Source organism: Urocitellus parryii, chromosome 10 (assembly GCF_045843805.1).
Source record: "Urocitellus parryii isolate mUroPar1 chromosome 10, mUroPar1.hap1, whole genome shotgun sequence".
In the NCBI taxonomy this organism is placed as follows: Eukaryota; Metazoa; Chordata; class Mammalia; order Rodentia; family Sciuridae; genus Urocitellus; species Urocitellus parryii.
In genome coordinates, this window is record NC_135540.1 from 73,326,741 (window position 1) to 73,347,103 (window position 20,363).

The 20,363-nt window shown below is 37.2% G+C and overlaps 1 long non-coding RNA gene and 1 pseudogene across 1 annotated transcript in view; one reads left to right on the forward strand and one right to left on the reverse strand.

Moving 5' to 3' along the window:
- The window catches only part of LOC144257286 (uncharacterized), a 363,085-nt gene that overhangs the window by 333,031 nt on the left and 9,691 nt on the right, over window positions 1–20,363 (reverse strand). The window lies entirely within an intron of this gene.
- LOC144257249 (keratin, type II cytoskeletal 79 pseudogene) lies at window positions 11,106–12,720 on the forward strand (annotated as a pseudogene).

Consider the following 20,363-nt stretch of genomic DNA (forward strand, 5'->3'; position numbering starts at 1 on the left):
TCCAAATCAACAACAAATCCACCTTAAAAGTGAGCAGACATTTCTCCAAAGAAGATATATATAGCTAATAAGCACATTGAAAAAGTATTCAACCTCACCTAATAATTTGATAAATGCAAATTAAAATGAAAATGAGGCACCTCCTAACACTCATTATGATGGCCTTTGTCAAAAAAAACAGAAAATAGGACTGGGGTTGTGGCTCAGTGATAGAATGGTTGCCTAGCATGTAAGAAGCACTAAGTTCAATTCTCAGCATCACATATAAATAAATGAATAAAATAAATGTCCATCAACATCTAATATATATATATATATATATATATATATATATATATATATATACAGAAAATAGCAAGTATTGGCAAGAAAGTGCAGAAATTAGAACACTTGGGCACTGATGATAGAAATGTGAAATAAAATGGTATGATTGACCTTCAAAAAATTAAAAATAGAATTGCATTTCACCCATAAATTTCACTTCTGGAATTAAATATACCTGAAAGAATTGAAGCAAGAATTTGAAGAGATATTTATATACTCATGTTCATAGCAGCATAGTTACAATAGCTGAAAAATAGAAACAACGCAAGTGTCCATCAATAGATGAATGGATAAACAAAATAAGACATATCCATACAATGATATATTATTCAGCTTTTAAAAGGAGGTAAATTCTGATGATATATGCTATGTGGTTGAACCTTGAAAACATTATGCTAAGTGAAATAAACCACTCATATAACAAGCATTGTATGGTTCCACTTATATGATGTACATATAGTTGTCAAATTCATAGAAACAGAAAGTAGAATAATAGTTGCCAGGGGCTAGGGAAAGGAGGAATAAACAATTAGTATATACATGTACATGTACAGAGTTTCTGTTGAGAGAGATGAAATAGTTCTGGTGATGGATAGCAATTATGGACACAAAATAATATAAATATACTTAATGTTACAGAACTATACATTTAAATATGGTTAAATGGTTTCATTTCATGTTTTATATATTTAACCACTATTTTATAAATGAAAAAGAAATTTTAGCACAAATTTTTACACCAAAACTTAACTATAGTTTTCTTAGGATTTAAATCATGAGTATTCACTTTTGCCTTCATATATGATTTTGCTAGGGCTATGGCAATGAATGAAGGTACTCTTCTATCACACTGCACATAAAATCAGCAAACTATGAAATCATTCTGACCTGAAAAATTGTTTGAATAAAGGAGGTTTAAATTTGCAAACCAAGGTGCATTTCTCCAATAGAAGTTTGAACTGGTCCTTCAAAGGTTTGACATCATGCGTACTGTTTGCCACTTCAGTATATACATTTGAGTGGCATCTTTTTCCCCAAAAGAGATCAATTTCATCTGTATTGGGTGAAGAACTCTCCTCCTAGGAAAGTATGTTATCAGCACTTCCAGCTTCTCTCCCTGCTTTGATGTTATACAGATTCAAATATGGCTGGAACCTATAGAATTGACTATAATTTGCAGCAATAATCTCATCCACCTCACTTTTGCCATGCTTGGCTTTTAATTCCTCCAACAGATTCCTAGCTATCTTATGAATGTATGTTAATCTGATAAACTTTCAACTTTGATGTTGTTTTAGTCACTATTTTTGACACTGTGAGCAAAAGACCTCACAAGAACAGTTTCAGGAAGAAAAGTTTATTTGGCGCTCAGGGTCTCAGCAGTCTCAGGCCGTAGCTCTATAGTTCAGGGTCTTAGGTGTGGCAGAACATCATGGTAGAAAAGTGTGGAGGAGGAAATCAGCTTAGGACATGGCAACCGTGAAGCAGAGAGAGCTCCGCTCACCAGGGACAAGATATAAACCCCAAAGACATGCCCCCAGTAATCTACCAAATCCTCTAGCCACATCCTACCTGCCCACAGTTACCACCCAGCTAATCCATATCAGTGGATCAATCTACCATTTAGGTAACAAATCTCATAATTAATCATTTCACCTCTGAGCAGAATTGCATTGTCTCACACATGAGCTTTCGGAGGATACCACATATTCAAACCCTAAGAGATATTGATACCCAGCCTCATAATCAAAGATTTTCAGATTATATCACTTTTCAGTTGCATAGGCCCAGTGCTTCTCACAAAAAAATAGATGATTTTTATTCTTCAGGATTATTCCTACTGAAAAATTATTCATCCCCTAAGCTATATTTGCATGCGATGTTTTCCTATATTTTTTGCCTATTTCAATTTTTCCTATTTATCCTTCTTATGATCTCTAGCCAATGTGCCAAATTTAAATGCCAGGCAGTTATAGACATTTAAAATGAATAGGCTACATATAAAATTTGTTTATGGCAAAACTCGAGTATATGTTCATCTGAAATTGTATGTTCACAAATTGAATAAAACATAAATAAAAAGAAATGAGTTGGCAAAATAAAATAGTCTACAGTCCAAGGGGCACCAATTTATAACTAATGCCTTACAATAACCAACTATACACAGAGCAACAGTGAAATTACTAGAGGGGCTGGGATGTAGCTCGGTGGTGGAGTGCTTGCCTAGCATGTGTGAAGTCCTGGGTTCAAAGCCCAGGATTGAGAAAAAAAATGTTATAGATGACTTACTAATATTATTTGTTGATAGTGAGCAGAATTAAAATAATTTGCTCTGGAACATAGTTCTGTTGATATCTATGAAAGTTCTAAAATTACTATAAATGAAGAATCACTGGAATACCATGATTAACACACAAAAAAATAAGTTAAAAATTTCATCAGTAGCTACAGGAAGATGGTAAAAATTTTGCAGACAAGAAATATTTTTTATATTGCTTAACCAAATTTTATTCTAAAATAAATGATAAATGCATCTGGACATTTATATTTTCTTGGTTAAAACCTAAAGGTCTGAATTTTAATCAGAAAAGAAAGCAAATATGACATTTGAAGACTTGGAATACTTGGAGACTTGCATTATATGACATTAACAGAAAACAAAGAATTTATATATTGTAATTACAAGCATACTTTAAGTTGAAATCTTTCATAATGTTTCAGATTAAAATAACAGAATCAACTTTCTAAATAGGGAACATGATTAAAACTGGGTTAACACTTCACTGTAGTTAATAGGCACTCCACACTCTCTAATAATATGAAATCATTGACTTCATACCAAAACAAAACTTGGGTTTCTAGAGTGTGGCTAAATGCAAATTTGCCATCTGCCTTGCAGGGCTGCTGAGTGATGGATGAACACACTGAGAAAACTTTTTCTTTAAAAATGTACAAGGTGATGTTGTCTGTAAGGCTGCAGTGCAGCAAAGGGAGCCATCTGCAAAAGAATTGGCTTGGGAGTTGGAGTTTGGAAAGCTGATGACTTTGTAGTCTAGTAAAGGCTAAATTTTTGTTGATACTTTCCTTGTTGGGGAGAGAGAGAGAGAGAGAGAGAGAGAGAGAGAGAGAGAGTGCGCGTGTGCACACACACACTCTCACTTCTTTTTGCCCATCTTTCATTTCAACAAGATGTAGATGGGTAAAATTTGTATAATGACCTACGAAAAACTCATAAATATCAAATAGTTAGGTATTTTTCCTTCATGAAAATTCCCATGCTTCCTATAACTAAGAACTCGCAACAAATATGAATTCAAGAAATTTGTATAAATTTACAAATAAATGAGTGTTCAAAATTGAGGAATTTAAAGAAGTAATTAATGAATGAACTATTTCAAATTTTAAAATGATTCCATTAAAATAAGAATTACCAGTGCACTAATGAATAGTTCACAAAACTGAGGGTGTAATTTTTAAAAGATTATCTATCATATGTGCATTTCTACTTGTAATATTTACCCCACTTACATTAGAACTACAAAAAAGAATGAAATGAATGTGTCATAGATTTAACACTTTTATTATTTTTTTTTTTAATTTGGGATTGTGATCTTACGTTTTGCAATAAAAACCAAGTGGGACAAACTTGGTCATTAGTCATACATAGATTAGATTGAATCCTATGAAAACTAGTCAGGGAATTATTCACACAATAAGATGTTAAAGAAGCCTTGTGGAACCACCAGCATATGACTCTTCCACAACACTTGAAATTCCTATGTGGTCATACTCTTTTGGGTTTAATTTTTCTCTTAAACGTGACTTGAAATATATATGGTATGGGAGAATGTTAGGAAGACTTGTGTCATTTTGATCAGAGTAGCTAGTACCTGTTTGGAAGGGAAATAATGGAGAGGGAAAACATACTGGTGAAATAAGATGCAACCAGGAAATTTTGATGAGGGGGTATGGGTGCAGAGACGGAAACAACCCAGAACTAGGGCACAACAGATGACCAGGTGTCATGAGCTGTCTGTGGGCTATGTGTAGACTGTTGAGCATAGTAGCCTCCTGATAGGATAAGTCTGGCATTGGGAAGCTCCCATGACACCCCCACAGGGATTGACCACCTGATGCAGGTGAACTTCCCCCTCAAGCTCTGCCAAAGATCCCATGCAGCACCTGAGATGGGTGTGACCTGCCAAGATGTCAATCAACCTGCTGACTGCACGACATCACGAAGCAAGACTCCACCCTTGAATCCTTATCCCTGCCTTTCATGATCCCCCTTAAATAAACTCCTGGAGCCATTTTGTCTTTTGTCTAGTTTCAGAGCCTATGTGAACTAGATCTATCAGGGGCTTTGCATTCTGTAAATATATTTCTGTGTATTTGTGCTTTGTTATTTACTGATTATTTGAGACTGTAAGTCTTAGGGTGGCTTGGGTTATACTGGGCAGGAAGAATGACTCCCTAATTAATGCTGGCCATCATCCTCCCCCCATTAACCAAGCATTCAGGTGACCAGAACACAACACTGGAAGGGTGGAGCCTTAGACAAAGCTCACCAATGTCATGATTTTTGCTGGATATAGCTCTCAGAATAGGGCTACGGTACCACACAACCTCCTTCCATGACCACCAATAAACATTGCTTTAACTTAATAAAAATTTGTTGGTGTTCTAATTAAATGCTTTATTTGTAAAGTACAAATCAGTATATTGGCTCACTAATGTTGCGTTCATTCTTAAAACCCAAACAATCTCCATCAAATCCTAGCAAAGTAGAAAAAGTCACATTGCAATAAGAAATTTAAAATTGAACTCAATCCTTAAGACTTCATATGTTTCACTTATTAGAAATGTTTTTAAATTCTCAAATGCTAGTTTAGTAGTATATAAACACACTATGTAATGGCATATTTCTCTTGCCTTATCACATAACATGAAAAAAAAAAAAACCTAAATATTGACTTGCAGAACACAGGAGATAATCACTGTTTGATGAGATAAGTGATACTGCAGTCCCAAATGGCTATTAAATATGTAACTTCAGGATTTTTTTTCTTGCAGTGGGGAAAAAATGTGTGCAAAGTTGTCCATAAACTCACAGTTGGACTCTCGTTTAGCCAATAGTCTACTTAAAACACCAGCCCTGTGATTTAGGATAAGAGAAGCAATCTGTGATTATGCACCCTTAGAGACATAAAATCGATACCATTTGATTTATTAGTGTCTGTCAACATTTAGGGAATCTGTGGCTATTTGAGTGACCCTCTCAACTACAAGAGCTGAAGCAAATAATGCAGATACTTATCAGAGATGAACAAGACTAAGGATTGTCTTAAAAGACAATGCTAGTTTTAAAAGGCCTCTTTCAACCCAGATGCATTGCATTTTATTCAAAGACACAAAACAGACTGAATTGCTAGATTTGTTTGTCTTTAAATGTAGCAGCATTCATATTTAACCTTTTGTTAGATGGACAAATAGAAGGAATTGAGGTACAAACGACAGAGAGTGCCATCTCTCTATCTGAAAGACGGGAGAGAGAGAACCCATATGTATACACAGGAGTTAATCCACATTTCTGTTCCTTGTGGGCAGCATTTACCACAAGGAAAAATACCATGAAAATCTCTGATCATAGTGTCTAATACACTAGCAAACATTAAAAGTCAGAGCATGAAATTCCTTGGCTAAAAGGTTCAGGTCATTTAATTGGTAGATACCAAAGATAAAAATTAACCCCTGGGGAAATTTTATGATGTCATTTATCAATCCAGTCCACACATGTTTTCTACTTTGCGGATTTATGAAACAGCTTGGCTCCTCTAAAGAAAAACATTTAAGAATAACCAACGAAATTGTTTTTAAAAATACTGACTTTTTTAATTCAAAGAAAAGTTTCATTCTTTAGGAATGAGAAGCAACAGCTCTGGACTGATATGGGGTTTTCAGATATCTGCACATATAGAGTATTATTTTTGCATATTCAATGAAAATTCTTCAGATAATGCTCCAACTTAATACTCCAACATGAAGATGTATGTTGAGAATGTTGGGCACATTGCAGGTCTTTTAGCTTTAGATGGGAAGCGAGGGAAGATCAAATATCTCTAAGACTTCTTTTCCTTGGAGGTCACCTGATTTGCAGCAAATGAGGATTTAGTATTCTCGCCCATGAGAAACCTCTCTAGGAAGAGTGATGGGTTGTTTGATGTCTAACAGTCATGATCAACACATAGAGCTCATGACAGAATTAATACTCAGTGTTAAACAAGGAATACAGGTCTCCCGTGTCTGTATAAGGCATTTTATATGAGATTTGGAAAGAGGAATAGTAAAGAGTGCATAGAAAACAAATTACCCATCTTTTTCAAAGGTAGAGATTTTCATTTAAATTCATTTGTGTTCATCTTTATGAATATTACTCTCTGTGAAAGGTTCATTTAATTCCAGGAACATGAGTGTAAGAAATAAGCAGAAAAAGACTGAAGGTCAAAAATACAGACACCCAGAAATAGATGCACACAAATATACCCAATTGATTTTGACAAAAATTCAAAGGCAATTCAGTGGAGGACAGATCACATTTTAGCAAATGGAGCTACCATTTGGATGTCCATACACAAAAGTGAATAAATGAACCTAGAGCTAAGTCTCACACTGTCTACAGAAATTATCACATAGTGGATCATGGGCTCAAATTTGAAACAAAAAACCATAGAACTTGAAGGAAAAACCATAGGAGAAATCTATGGGTCTTGCCTAGGTTAAGTTCTTAGCATCAAAAACACCTTCCATAAAAAGAAAAATCAATAAATTGGACACCAGCAAAATCAGAAACTTTTGCTCTGTAAGCAGTCTCTGTGAAGATGTCCAAAAGACAAGCTACAGAATAAAAGAAGGTATTTGTAAACCACATATTTAATAAAATACTGTGCCTAAAATATACAAGGAACTCACAAAACAAAAAGAAAAAAATAATCCAATTTAAAAATAGACTAAAGACCTGAGGAGTCCATGTTAATGTAGACTATATACATATGGCAAATAGGCATATGAAAAGCTGTTCAACATTAGCTGCTAAGAAAAATTCAGATTAAAACTACAGTGAACATCAATATGCATGAGTTAAAATAAAAAGTAGTAACAATACAATAACTATGTGAGTAGAAATCATTGAAACAAAACACAGAATCAATGAAAATAAAAACTGACTCAATAAAATAGATAAATACCTGGCAAGACTGACAAAAAAGAAAAGCAACATCAGAGATTGACAGGAGGGGGAAAGCCAGGTTTTGATGGCATCTTTTGCTGAATTCAGGGACCTAAGAGAATCCCAAGGAACTGCACCCCAAGGCCCTGGAGTTTGCTGCAGAGTTCAGGTTATCCTTGCCGTGACGCCTTAGGTTCATTCAGTCTGTCCCATGTCTTCAGAGCCCCATCCTCTGACTGCCCACCCCATAGGCTGCAGTTCCTTGGTATTCTCTTATGTCCCTGACCTCATCAAAGGATGCCATCAAAACCTGGCTTTCCCTCTCCTGTCAATTTCTGATATTGGTCATTTGTGTTGCCTTTCTTGCTAGATATTTATCTTGCTAGATACTTATCTATTTTATTAAAGCTGTTTCTATTTTCATTGGTTTTCTGGTTTAGTTTCAATGATTTCTACTCTTATTGTTATTATGTTTTCCTTCATCAGACTTTGGGATTAATATACTCTTCCCCCATCCCACCCCAGGTTCTTGATGCAAGACTTTTTCTCTTTTTCTAATCTATGCATTTAGTGTCATAAATGTCTTTGACTGTGCTTCACCTGTGTCCCACAAATGTTAATATGCTGCATTTTTATTCTCCTTCCATCCAGTGAATTGTCGAATTCCTTTGAGACTTCCTTTTTTGAACTATGGATTATTTAGAAGTATGTTATTTAGTTTCTAAGTGTTTGGGAGATTTTTCTATTCTCTCCCTGTTACTGAGCTTCTGTTTTGTTACATTGTGATTAAAAAACACACTGTGCGTGATGTCAATAATTTTGAATTTGTTGAGATTTGTCTCATGGCTCAGGATATGGTCTATGTCAACACATCATCAAGGGGCACTTGAAAAGAAAATACATTTGCTGTGGTAGGATAGAGTGTCATATGCATGTCATTTAGACTCTGCTAGTTGATGGTGTTGTTGAATTCTTCCAGGCCTTTGCTGACTCTTGTCTAGTCTTCTCCATCAACTTTTGAAAGAAGGATCTTAAAGTCACCAGCTATAATAATGAAGCTTTTTTTATTTCTCATTTTTGTTCTGCCAGTTGTTACTCCACATTTTTTTTAACATCTTTTATTTGGTATACTCACATTAGGATTTAATGAATTGACCCTTTTATCATTATAAACAGTCAACCCTACATGTCTGCAGGTTCCACATCTGTGGATGCAACCAAATGCAGACTGAAAATAATTTTTTAGAAAATGTCTTTACTAAAATGTACAAACTTTTTTCATTATTCCCTAAGCAAAACAATAAGACATTTACAATATAAGTATTACAAGTAATCTAAAGATAATTTAAGTATATGGGAAAATAGGTTATATGCAAATACTTGGCCATTAAGAGATCAGAGCATCTGAGGGTTTTGGTATCCACGGCAGGTGCTTGAAGTTCAAGCTCACAAACACCAAGGGATGATTTGAATGTCTCTCTCTATCTCATTTTCCTTTTTCTAAAGTCTACTTTAAGTGACATTAGTGCAGTTGCTCCTATTTTTCTTAATTAATGTTTTCATGATGTACCTTTTTTGTCCTTTTCCTTACAGTCTTCCTAGATCATAATATCCAAAGAGAATTCCTCCTTAAAAATATATTGTATGGGGCTGGGGTTGTGGCTCAGTGGTACAGCACTTGCCTAGCATGTGTGAGGCACTGAGTTTGATTCAAAGCACTACATATAAATAAATAAATAAATAATAATAATAAAGTTCCATTGACAACTAAAAATATTTTTTAAAAAAATATATTATATAGTCTTCTTAGTCCATTATACTTATATTTGGTTTCTAATGGGATATTTAGGTCATTTACATTTAACATAATTATTGTTATGTTAGAAATTAACATACCATTTTCTTTCTTGTTGACTGTTCTCTGCTTTTCATTTCTCTGTTATCTTTTTCCTAGCTTGATGTTCATTATATAAACATTATTTTAGAATTCTATTTTGATTTATCCATAGTATTTGTGAGTATCTTTTGTATAGCCTTTTAGAAATTGTCCTAGTTATTAATTATTTATGAATAACTCATCTCATCCACTCATCTATCATTTTACCAGTTCAAGTAAGATATAGAAACTTTATCTTCACATCCCTCTATTATCCCTGTTTATAATAGGATTATCTTAAATATTTCCTCTATATACATTTAGAATCACATGAGACAGTTACAGTTTTGCTTCAATAACAAAACATAATTTAGAAAAATCAAGAGAAGAAGGAAAGCTTATTGTTCTTATCAGTATTTTTGCTTATCATGTTCTTTATTAGGATTGTCTGTGGTTACTTTTTTATTGTATTCTTTATATTTACAGGACTTCTTTAAACCATTCCTTTAGGCAAGTTGGTCTCCTGCTTACAAAGTCTCTTAATTTTTCTTCATTAGAGAATGGCTCAATTTTGCCCTCATTCTGAAGAACAAGATATAGTCCCAAAGTCATGACCCCAAGGACCCACTACTTTTAATCAGGTCCCACTTTCTATAGTTTTCAGTTATTCCTAATAGTCCATTCAAATTATGAATTCAGCAATGGATTAATCCACTTATGATCCAACCATTTCCTAAAAGCCCCACCTGTGGACATTGCTGCATTGGAGACCAAGCCTTTAACACATGATTCTTTGGGGGACATTCCAAATCCAAACCACAGGGTTTCACCCATTATATTTCCTCTGTGTTATTCAGATTAGATATTTTGTATTTTTCTGTTTTCCAGTTCACTGATTATTTCCTCTGTCTTTTCTAACTACTCTGAAGTTGTACCAATCAATTTAGCTTTTTATTTCATCTATTATATTTCTATGTTCTAAAATTTTCATTTGATTCTTATTTGTATCTTCTATCTCTTTGCTGAAGTTGTCCAATTTTTAAAATTTGTTCCACATATGCTTGTAATTGCTTGCTAAAGCATTCTTATCATAACAGCTTTGTCGGATAATTCTAATATATCTGTCATCTCAGTACCTATTGACAGTGTTCTTTCATTCAGTTTGAAACCTTCTTGGTTCTTAGTAACCTGGATAATTTTTTTTACTGAAACTCAGACCTTTTGCAGTATACTATTAAACTCTGGATCTTATTTAAACATTCTATTTTAGCTGACTTTCTGATACTACTTCCATCGGGTGAGAGGGGCACTACCTTGTCATTTCCAGGTGAAAGTAGGAGCCTACACTGGTCTTTATTGACACCAAATATAATGAGAAAGAAGGGCTCCTCATGCCGACTAGATAGTGAGACAGAGGTTTCCAGTTCCTCAAATAGTCTACACTGACACTGTGGTAAAGGTGGCCTCTTTGCCAGTGGGTCATGGGAAAGTTCTGGCTCTTCACGAGGCTTCCTCTCCAACAACCCCAAGCAGAGAAAGAAGGCACCTGTGCTATCAGATGGTGGGAGAAGCCCAGCCTCCTTACATGAGATCCACATTGTTTTAAAAGCCAATGTTGGGTGGCTCAGCAGCTCCGCGCTGCCTCCTGCTCTCAGCCCGCTCTCGGCCGCTCTGCCAGCCATGAGATCCTCCCTGTCTCGGCAAACCTACTCAACCAAAGGAGGCTTCAGCTCCAACTCAGCCAGCGGAGGGGGCGGGTGTCGAACCCGCACCAGCTTCAGCTCGGTGACCAGGTCCCGGAGCAGTGGCGGTGGGGGGGGGGGGGGGGGCTCGCTGTGGCCCCAGCACCAGTGGCTTTGGCAGCCTGAGCCTCTATAACTTGGGAGGCAGCAAGAGCATCTCTGTCAGTGTGGCCAGAGGGGGCTCCTCGGGCCGGGCTCTGGGGGGCTTCGGCTTTGGCAGTGGGGCCTACATGGGCCTGGGGGCTGGCAGGCAGACCTTCGGGCCTGCTTGTCCTCCAGGGGGAATCCAGGAGGTCACTGTCAACCAGAGCCTGCTGACCCCCCTCAATGTGGAGATAGACCCAGAGATCCAGCGGGTGCGCACCCAGGAGCGCGAGCAGATCAAGACCCTCAACAACAAGTTCGCCTCCTTCATCGACAAGGTACGTTTCCTGGAGCAGCAGAATAAAGTGCTGGAGACCAAGTGGGCTTTGCTGCAGGAGCAAAGCCAGAACATGGGTGTCACCAGAAACAACCTGGAGCCCATCTTTGAGGCCTTCCTGAGCAGCCTGCGGAGGCAGCTGGATAGCAAGCAGGACGAGCGGGGGAGATTGGACTTGGAGCTGAGGAACGTGCAAGATCTCCTGGAGGACTTCAAGAACAAGTACGAGGATGAAATCAACAAGCGCACCGCTTTGGAGAATGAGTTTGTGGTGCTCAAGAAGGATGTGGATGCTGCGTATATGGGCCGAATGGATCTGCATGGCAAAGTGGACTCCTTGACCCAGGAGATTGACTTCCTCCAGGCTCTCTACGAAATGGAGCTGAGCCAAGTGCAGACCCACGTGTCTGACACCAATGTCGTCCTGTCCATGGACAACAACCGCAGCCTGGACCTGGACAGCATCATTGCCTAGGTCAAGGCCCAGTATGAGCTGATCGCCCAGAGGAGCCGGGCGGAGGCCGAGGCCTGGTACCAGACCAAGTACGAAGAGCTGCAGGTGACCGCTGGGAAGCATGGGGACACCCTGTGGGACACCAAGAACGAGATTGCGGAGCTTACCCGCACTATCCAGAGGCTGCAGAGTGAGGTGGATGCGGCCAAGAAGCAGTGTCAGCAGCTGCAGGCGGCCATCGCCGAAGCGGAGCAGCGTGGGGAGATGGCGCTCAAGGATGCGAAGAAGAAGCTCGGGGATCTGGACACGGCCCTGCACCAGGCTAAGGAGGACCTGGCCCGGCTGCTGCGTGACTACCAGGCCCTCATGAACGTCAAGCTGGCCCTGGACGTGGAGATCGCCACCTACCGCAAGCTGTTGGAGAGCGAGGAGAGCAGGATGTCTGGAGAATGTCCCAGCGCTGTCAGCATTTCTGTGACTGGCAACTCCACCACCATGGTTGGAGGCAGTGCGGCTGGCTTTGGGGGTGGCGTCTCCCTAGGTGGGAGCGGGGGTGGCTTCAAGGCTGGATTCAGCACGAACATGGGCTACGGCAATGTCAAAGGCAGGGCCGGCTCCGGAGGCACCTCCATCCTGCGGAAGACCACCACGGTCAAGACGTCCAGCCGGAGGTACTAGCCTCTGAGACGTGCATGCCGGGGGCCCTGCAGTCCTCTCGCTGCCCCATCCCCATCCCTGCTACCCTCTCCAACCTTCTCAGGAACAGCCCTGGGGACCACAGACCCGTGTTTTTTCACACCACACTATTTGGGTACGATTTGTATTGGGGGAAAGGCTCAAATCTACCCAGTTTTTCTCCTGGGAGGTTAAGGTCCTCATCTTGAGCAGCATGGTCGAGTGATCTGATGGTGACCGCTGAGAGGAGACTGGGTGTCCCAGGCCACCTCTGTCTCGCTCACCACCTCTGCCTTTCTTCTGGGAGTCCAGGGCTGGCGGGGGAGGAAGGGGGAAGTGAAGAGTGGTTCCCCAAGATCCTCCAACCTCCCCAGTCACCCACCCCCTCCTCCACCGCGTCCCCAGTCTGTGCCTGTGATCTGTCTCAATAAACTTCAACTCCAGTCAAAAAATAATAATAATAAATAAATAAAAGCCAATGTTGCATTCATTGTACTTCAAGTTCTCTGTTGTTGGTTTTTAAAGAGTTCTGTTTGAAAATTGAAGCATTATAATAAGAGTCATCAATTCAGGACAGTATCATAATTAAGTTCTAAGAAGCCATATTATTTTCTTTATAAAGCCATATACATTTATCATGTTATTTTCCTTCAAAAAACTCCTTAATAGGCTCCCATTTCTTAGAAGGTGAATACTGCTAGCAATGGCATGCAAGCTCCTTGATGATCTAGTGCCAACCACCACTCTGATCTCAAATCCATTTCTCTACATATTCATGACATAGATGCCAGGGAATTATTAGAATTATCCCCAGAATATCATTTCTTAAAATATGTTATCTTACAGTATTTCACTAGATCCAAGAAGCCCTCAGTTACAAGACATGCCATTGTTTCCTATGAATGACTAAGAAAATCACTGATCATTACTTTTATACAATACTAACAATTTTAAGATGCATCTCAGTTTTAGAAATATTAAAGCATAAAAAATTTTGGCCTAAAATTTTATGAAATGTGGTAATCATTAAGTATACAAAAGAATATTTTTGAATAATCATTTAAAGGATAACACAGTGAGTTTAATATGACCTACTCACCATCCTACCACATTTTATTCTCCTACCCTCCCTTTAAGAGGACATGTGATTTAAATTTTTAACCATTCTCCTTCTCTTATTTATTATTTTCAGATATGCTTGTATCTATGCACAGCCTTTTGTTTAACTTTAGCATATTTTGACCTTTACACATATGTGCTTTATTCTGCAATCTGCTCTTTTTCTCAAAGTAATCTCACTGAGATTGCCCCATGGTGTCACTATAACTCATTCATTTATACTGCTGTAATAGTCCACTATGTAGATACCACAATATTTTTACCTATCCTGCTATAACTGCTCATGTGCTGATGATGGACATTGGGAGGTTTGCTTCTCATGTGCATGGTATTAAAAACATGCTGCCACGAACATGCTACTTGTCTGCCAGAGCAGACGTTTCTCTAGACCATATGCATCAGTACAGTTATTGTGTCTAAACTAGGGTTGAACCTTCACAGTTTTACAAGATAACAGCAAACTGCTTTCTAAACCATGTGTAACAATTTGCCCTCCCAGCTATAGCATGCGAATATTCCAGCTATGTCACTGGGTTCCACTTTCACTTAGTTCAAAGATATTCCATCTCCTGTACTCTGAAAAACAATACTCAATCAACTCTCGAACCATCTCTTCAAGAAAGCACATAACGTGAAAGCTAAAGGTTAAGATTTGGAGCCAGACTGCTCCAGATTGCTATGAAAATTTGGTTACTTAATACATATAGTGTGCCTAGAAAGGTATCCTTGGACACAATCCGCAGAAAATATTAGTTAAGTATTTTTGTTGCTGCTGCTATTGTTTTATTGAATTACTTACAGAATCCTGGAAACACTTAGATTTTAGTGTGCTCTGCTTTTGTGCACTTGCACACATGGCACCCTCATGCTGAAATTTCATTCTGAAATTTCATTCTCCTCCATCTGAATTTCATTCTTTAGGGTCAATTCTTTATGCCCCACTCAAACCCATGCAGAGTTAATCATCCTTACTCAGGGCTACCCCTGCCTCTTCCACATCACTTATCACATTGCAGCCTAATTACTTGTATACCTCCTGCCTCCCTTGTTATAATTTCAGTTATTTCACACACATAACCTTTCATTTATATTCCCTATTTCCTAGTTTTAGTAGTCTCTTAACAGATATTTGATGAAAAAGTGCATAAATAGACAAATGAATTAAATATGAATAATTGTAAACATCAGTGAGTACCCACTTACAAATATTTTTTTAGCTTTGCAAATTCAACTGGGCTACAAAGAGTTAAATGTATATACCATCATGTTCTCCTATCAGACCCTTATTAAAGAAATTCTACTCTCTTTTAATATAGCCTAGGATAGAATAATTTTAAAACATGACCTTTTTATCTGTGTGCAACCGTAACGATTTTTTCTTTAACCAACCTTATAAATTGATCTTTCTTTTTGTTTTCCTTCTCTATAAGAATGTCATCCCACAGCACAACTGAAAACAAAAGAAAAAATGCTTGGAGCATTGAAGCACAAAGTTATTTTATGGATCTCCTTCCTCCTTTTTAGTCTTCAAGTTGGTAAAAAGAAAAAAAAATATATGTATATATATAGAACCCTTTGTGCTTTTCTTTTTCTTTCAGATTTTACACTGTAGTTAAATGGTTGGCTGCTAGAATGTTAATTCTTTATGCAAGCAATAAAGTCCACCACTGTTACCAGGAGCATCTTCTGCTGCTTCCCTCACACAGATTTGTGTGAACAGCTCTCATTCACACAGATGATTTTAATTCTTAGACTTCTGAATCTTATAATGTGTCAAACCTCCCTCCTTAGTTAGTATTCTCTACCAAAATGGTCTCACTTTTGACATTAGTATTGGGCAGTGAGGCCAAACACTATAAAGTATTATTTCTCCTAAATATGACTAGGCCCTTTTATGCTTCTCCATGTGTCACAGAATTAAGTTTATCTGGTTAACTATCTAGTGCTAAGAACATGGCACCTAGAATTGAACACAGTACCCTAGATGTGGACTGAAAAGTTTATGCATTCTTGATTTTATAAATATGTTCTACAATCCTTGTTTCTATGCACATATGTATTAATATAGCTTAAGAATATTTTTTTTGATTTGGGAGAAGGAAGAAGTCATGGTATACTAATAGAAACCAAGAATTTTTTACACAAATTTATTTTTATTAAATTTCATCTGTTTACTTTGGGGGCCAATGTTGCCTATTCAATAATATGTCTTTAATTTGTATTATTGACATAACAAAAATTCATTATTCCACTTGGATTTGAGTCACTTGAAAACTTGATGACACAAGTTCTTTAAGGAGACAATACCGTGTGTGCACTCAGAGCTTACCACAGTGTCTGGCAATAACAGGTTTTCAGCGTAAATTGAATGAATTAATTCTTGAGTGAATGGATATTATTTAACATTAAAGTTATTATAGTCCAGGCTCATCTACTTTCTTATGCTTCTTCCCTTTTTTCCCCTATTTCCCTGTCTCATAAAATGATACAAATTATCCTTTCATATTATCCAAATTGTCAGCTTTGGAGGCATTTTAGATTTCAGCTTTTCTCAATCATTTACTAACTTTCCAATCACAGTGTGGATTGCATCATTTTTGCCCTTTCCAGTCTAATTAGGGATGCTATTCCAATCCTTCATTAAGAAGACTGACATTAATAGCTTTTATTGCTAATGAGACACTTTTCTCATGATATTACAGAGTCCCCATTATGAATTATGTCTTGAATTACTGGAAGTATGCTATTTGCAGAGTATTCCCTTTTCCAGGAAAACCAACACAGTGGTAAATATGTTTGTTCAAACAGCTGCTTTCAACAGCAGGAATCGCACATGCCAACACAACAGTGAGCTGCCAACAATCCTCTGATAGTGTTCTGAATTCAGGGAGGAAGTCAAGGGAATTGTATGTAAATACCCTAAATGTGTATGTCTGTTTATCTATGTGAACGCCAAATGTCAGATATATTCCATATTCATTAACTAAGAGCCAATTGGGCCAGGCACTGTACTGTTGGCAAATATGAATGAGACACAATTTCTGTCTGAAATTCATAATCTTAGAAGAAAGACAGTTATATGGAAAAAATCCTAAATGAGTTATACGTAGTGATGCAAATAGGCTCAAAGCATAATAAGAAAGGTTGTCCAAGTACTGGGAATTTAGTGATAACATTTTAGAAAAAGGAAAAAGAATGATGGGATAGATAGATAGATAGATAGATAGATAGATAGACAGACAGACAGATAGATAGATGGATGTGGTATTGGGTACTGAATCCAGGAGTATTTTGGCATTGTATCCCCAGCACTTTGTTTAAATTTATTTGGATTTTGATATGGGGGTCTCACTGAATTGTCAAGGAAGGACTCAAACATATTATCCTTCTGCCTCAGCCTCCTGAATTTCTGAGATTACAGGCATGTGCCACTTGACTATCATGTTCTTCTATGTCTGTCTGAAAATAATATGTTCATATCACTTTAAATGTAATAGGACATATATGAATAACTAATGCTACAAAATTCATGGTGAATACAAAAGTAATGTTTTCAGCAAGGAAACAATTGCAAAAATAGAATGAACAACTTCAAGCCAGGAAGAGGAACAGTAAGCTATACCACTTTTACTCCAAACATAGCAATGATAGCTTCATATGGAAAGATGAAGCCAAAAAGACAGAGCTGGAACAAGATAAACATCTCTGTTTTAACCTGGCCTCCCAACAATGCCAGGACAAAAGCTTACTACTTTGTTAAGTGATAAAATCCCATGGAGCAGAAATACATAAAAAAAAGAGGAAGGAGACAGGTAAAGGGAAAATCCAGTTTTAGGTATTAGGCATGACTGATAGATCATCTCCTATGATGATCTGAGATGTCAGATGGTAGACTTCCCAATCCACAGAGGAAAGAAGGCTCTCACCTCGCGGTAGTTAAAGCCTTACTGCACAGCCCTTTTACTCCTCTCATACCCACTCACACATACTTCTAGGTTGTGCCTGCTATCAATACCTGCCTGTCTTCAACAAGGAATTGTAACACAGGGGGTGAGACCGTGCCTGGACCTGCTATCTGGTTGCACGTGTGTGAAGGTTGTTGACGTCTCCAAAGACAGTTGGTCAACAAAGCAGTGGCTGTGGCTAAAATGGATTACCAAAGGTTCCACAGATAAGTTGTGATGACAAGATCTAAAGTGTCTGAAATACCTAAGAGGTGTCTGATATCACTTCTGTGGATGTGAAATGCAAAGAAGTAAGCAGAAATAAAGCTACTGTCTACTGGGCTTGAATCTAGAAGCAGCGACCTCCATCGACCTCCATCATATGTGATAATGACAAACAGAAAATGCAAGATAGTGCTTAGCCCTAAGGAAAGAGAAAGAGAAGGAAACAGGATGGGGAAGCTGTAAACAGGGACTCAACAGTGACCATAATGTCTTATTTCTTAAATAAAAAAACTCTGAGACAAAAATGAAGAAATACTGCAATTTTTTAAAATTGAATGTTGGGTATATTGAGTGTTGTTATATATTATTTTATTCTGTTTAACTTTTTGTATGTCTAAAGGATAGCCTAATAAACAAAATTCACAAAATTAAAATACATGTGCATATTGAAATGGTGCTGGTCACTTTAACAGTGCTAATTATTTCCATGTAGAATGTGACATAGATATGTGTATCCTAGTGTTATGTCTTAGCACATGATATTTTCTTTAGTTTATTTTTGTGAAAAATCAATATGATTTCAGGAATTATTTCTTGTCACAAAAAAATACCAAGAGCAGGAGATTTTATTGTGAAATATTTATAACTCAAGTAAATTTTTAAGACATCATTAAAGAAATTTAAAGAGTGGCTTGTATAGATCCTATTACCCAGTCCCTCTTTTTTGTCCAGTACAGAAACAACATGAGAACTCAGAACACCATTTCCAATTATTTTCTGCCTTCATATCTCTCCAAGGGTGTTTTGAAGTCATTCTCTTTAGAAGACTAAAGAAGTAGGAATAGAGGTGTAAGATGACCCTTCCAATATTGTTCTTCTATTTTCATGTTTTAGTATTCTAAATCTATGGAGACTCAGTTTTCCCTTTCGTCCTCAACTGTGCACTAAAAGGAGGATTTGCTTACCAACTAAAGAGCAATTAAATGTCTGGACATTTCTGCAGAACAGAACTCATTGAACATGGTGACCATTTAATCTGTCCAATCTCCTTTTGACAGCCCAAATCCGATTACTTTTCTCAGTAGAATACTCATCAGACCTCCTTGAGCTCTGGACAAATCAATCTCCCTGATTTCTTCAGACTTTCACAGCTAATCCTCGACCAGGTCTGCAGCAATACTTTTAAGCCTCTTTGACAACATGGAAGAAACAGAATTGTAAATATAATTAGTGACTCCTTCCTACATTTTCTACAAAACATTTCCTGCCCTGGAGGATTGTATGCTAGCAGCAAGCAAAGGAAGATGGAGGAATGGAAAAGGGAAAAACAGGTACAATAGATGAAAATGATAAGGCCCATTACAGTGACTTTCAAGTTCTTTACAAACCAGTGGCATACCTAGAGTATTTAGCACACAGAGCTGGTGGCTTTTCAACAGTCTTCTACTCAATACAACAAAATTATCTCCAGTAATAATCATGAAATGGAATGAGCAATAGCTAGAAAAGATATAAAGACAGTGAATATTCTCTTTTATTAAATTTTGTGTATGATAGAATCTGGCCAGTTTCTTTTAAAAAGTGAATTTTAGTAAATGCAAACCATTCATATCTCCCAAATCATACTGATGCAATGTTTTATTTCCTTGATTGGTTCTTTAGTTCTAAAGAAATTACAAAATAAAAAGGAGAGTAACTTATAATTTTTAAAGATGTTTTTTGAATGTAAGACAACATCAATGTAAGAAGTATGAAACAAAAAAAGTCACATTTCATGGTCCCTGTTTTACTATTTGCACTGTAAACACAAATCCAAGTCTTCAGATAGGATGACAAAATTGAGATCACTCCAATGCTAATTCATTGTCCTTACACTTGCTGTGCCATCACTGTTTATCTTGAATGTGTTGCTTAAACACAGGAATACATGTTATTTATAGAGGTTGGAGACAAGCTATGCCTTGTGCAAGACAGAAGAATATCGACCCTTTACAAGCAAACGTTGGAAACAAGAAATGTCACTGATTTCACATATCAGAGGCCAATAGGATAAATGGAAATATTCTTTGTAGAATACAATGCAGAATACAATCTTTATTAAAGAATAAGTTTTAAAGATGTAATAATTTGAAGTTCAGAACCTAGACCTAGGAAAGACTTTGTTCAGGAAAAGTAATTGTTTAGAGTTGCCTATACCTGTTGATAATTTTTAATAATCAATAGCAACTCTCAACTTGGATGTGCAATGAAATCATCTAGGAACCTTTAAAAATTACTGATGCCTATGTTTTCCCCCAAGATATTCTGGTTTAATTAGTCCAATGTACAGATTGGCCAGAGAAAAGTTTTAAATATCTC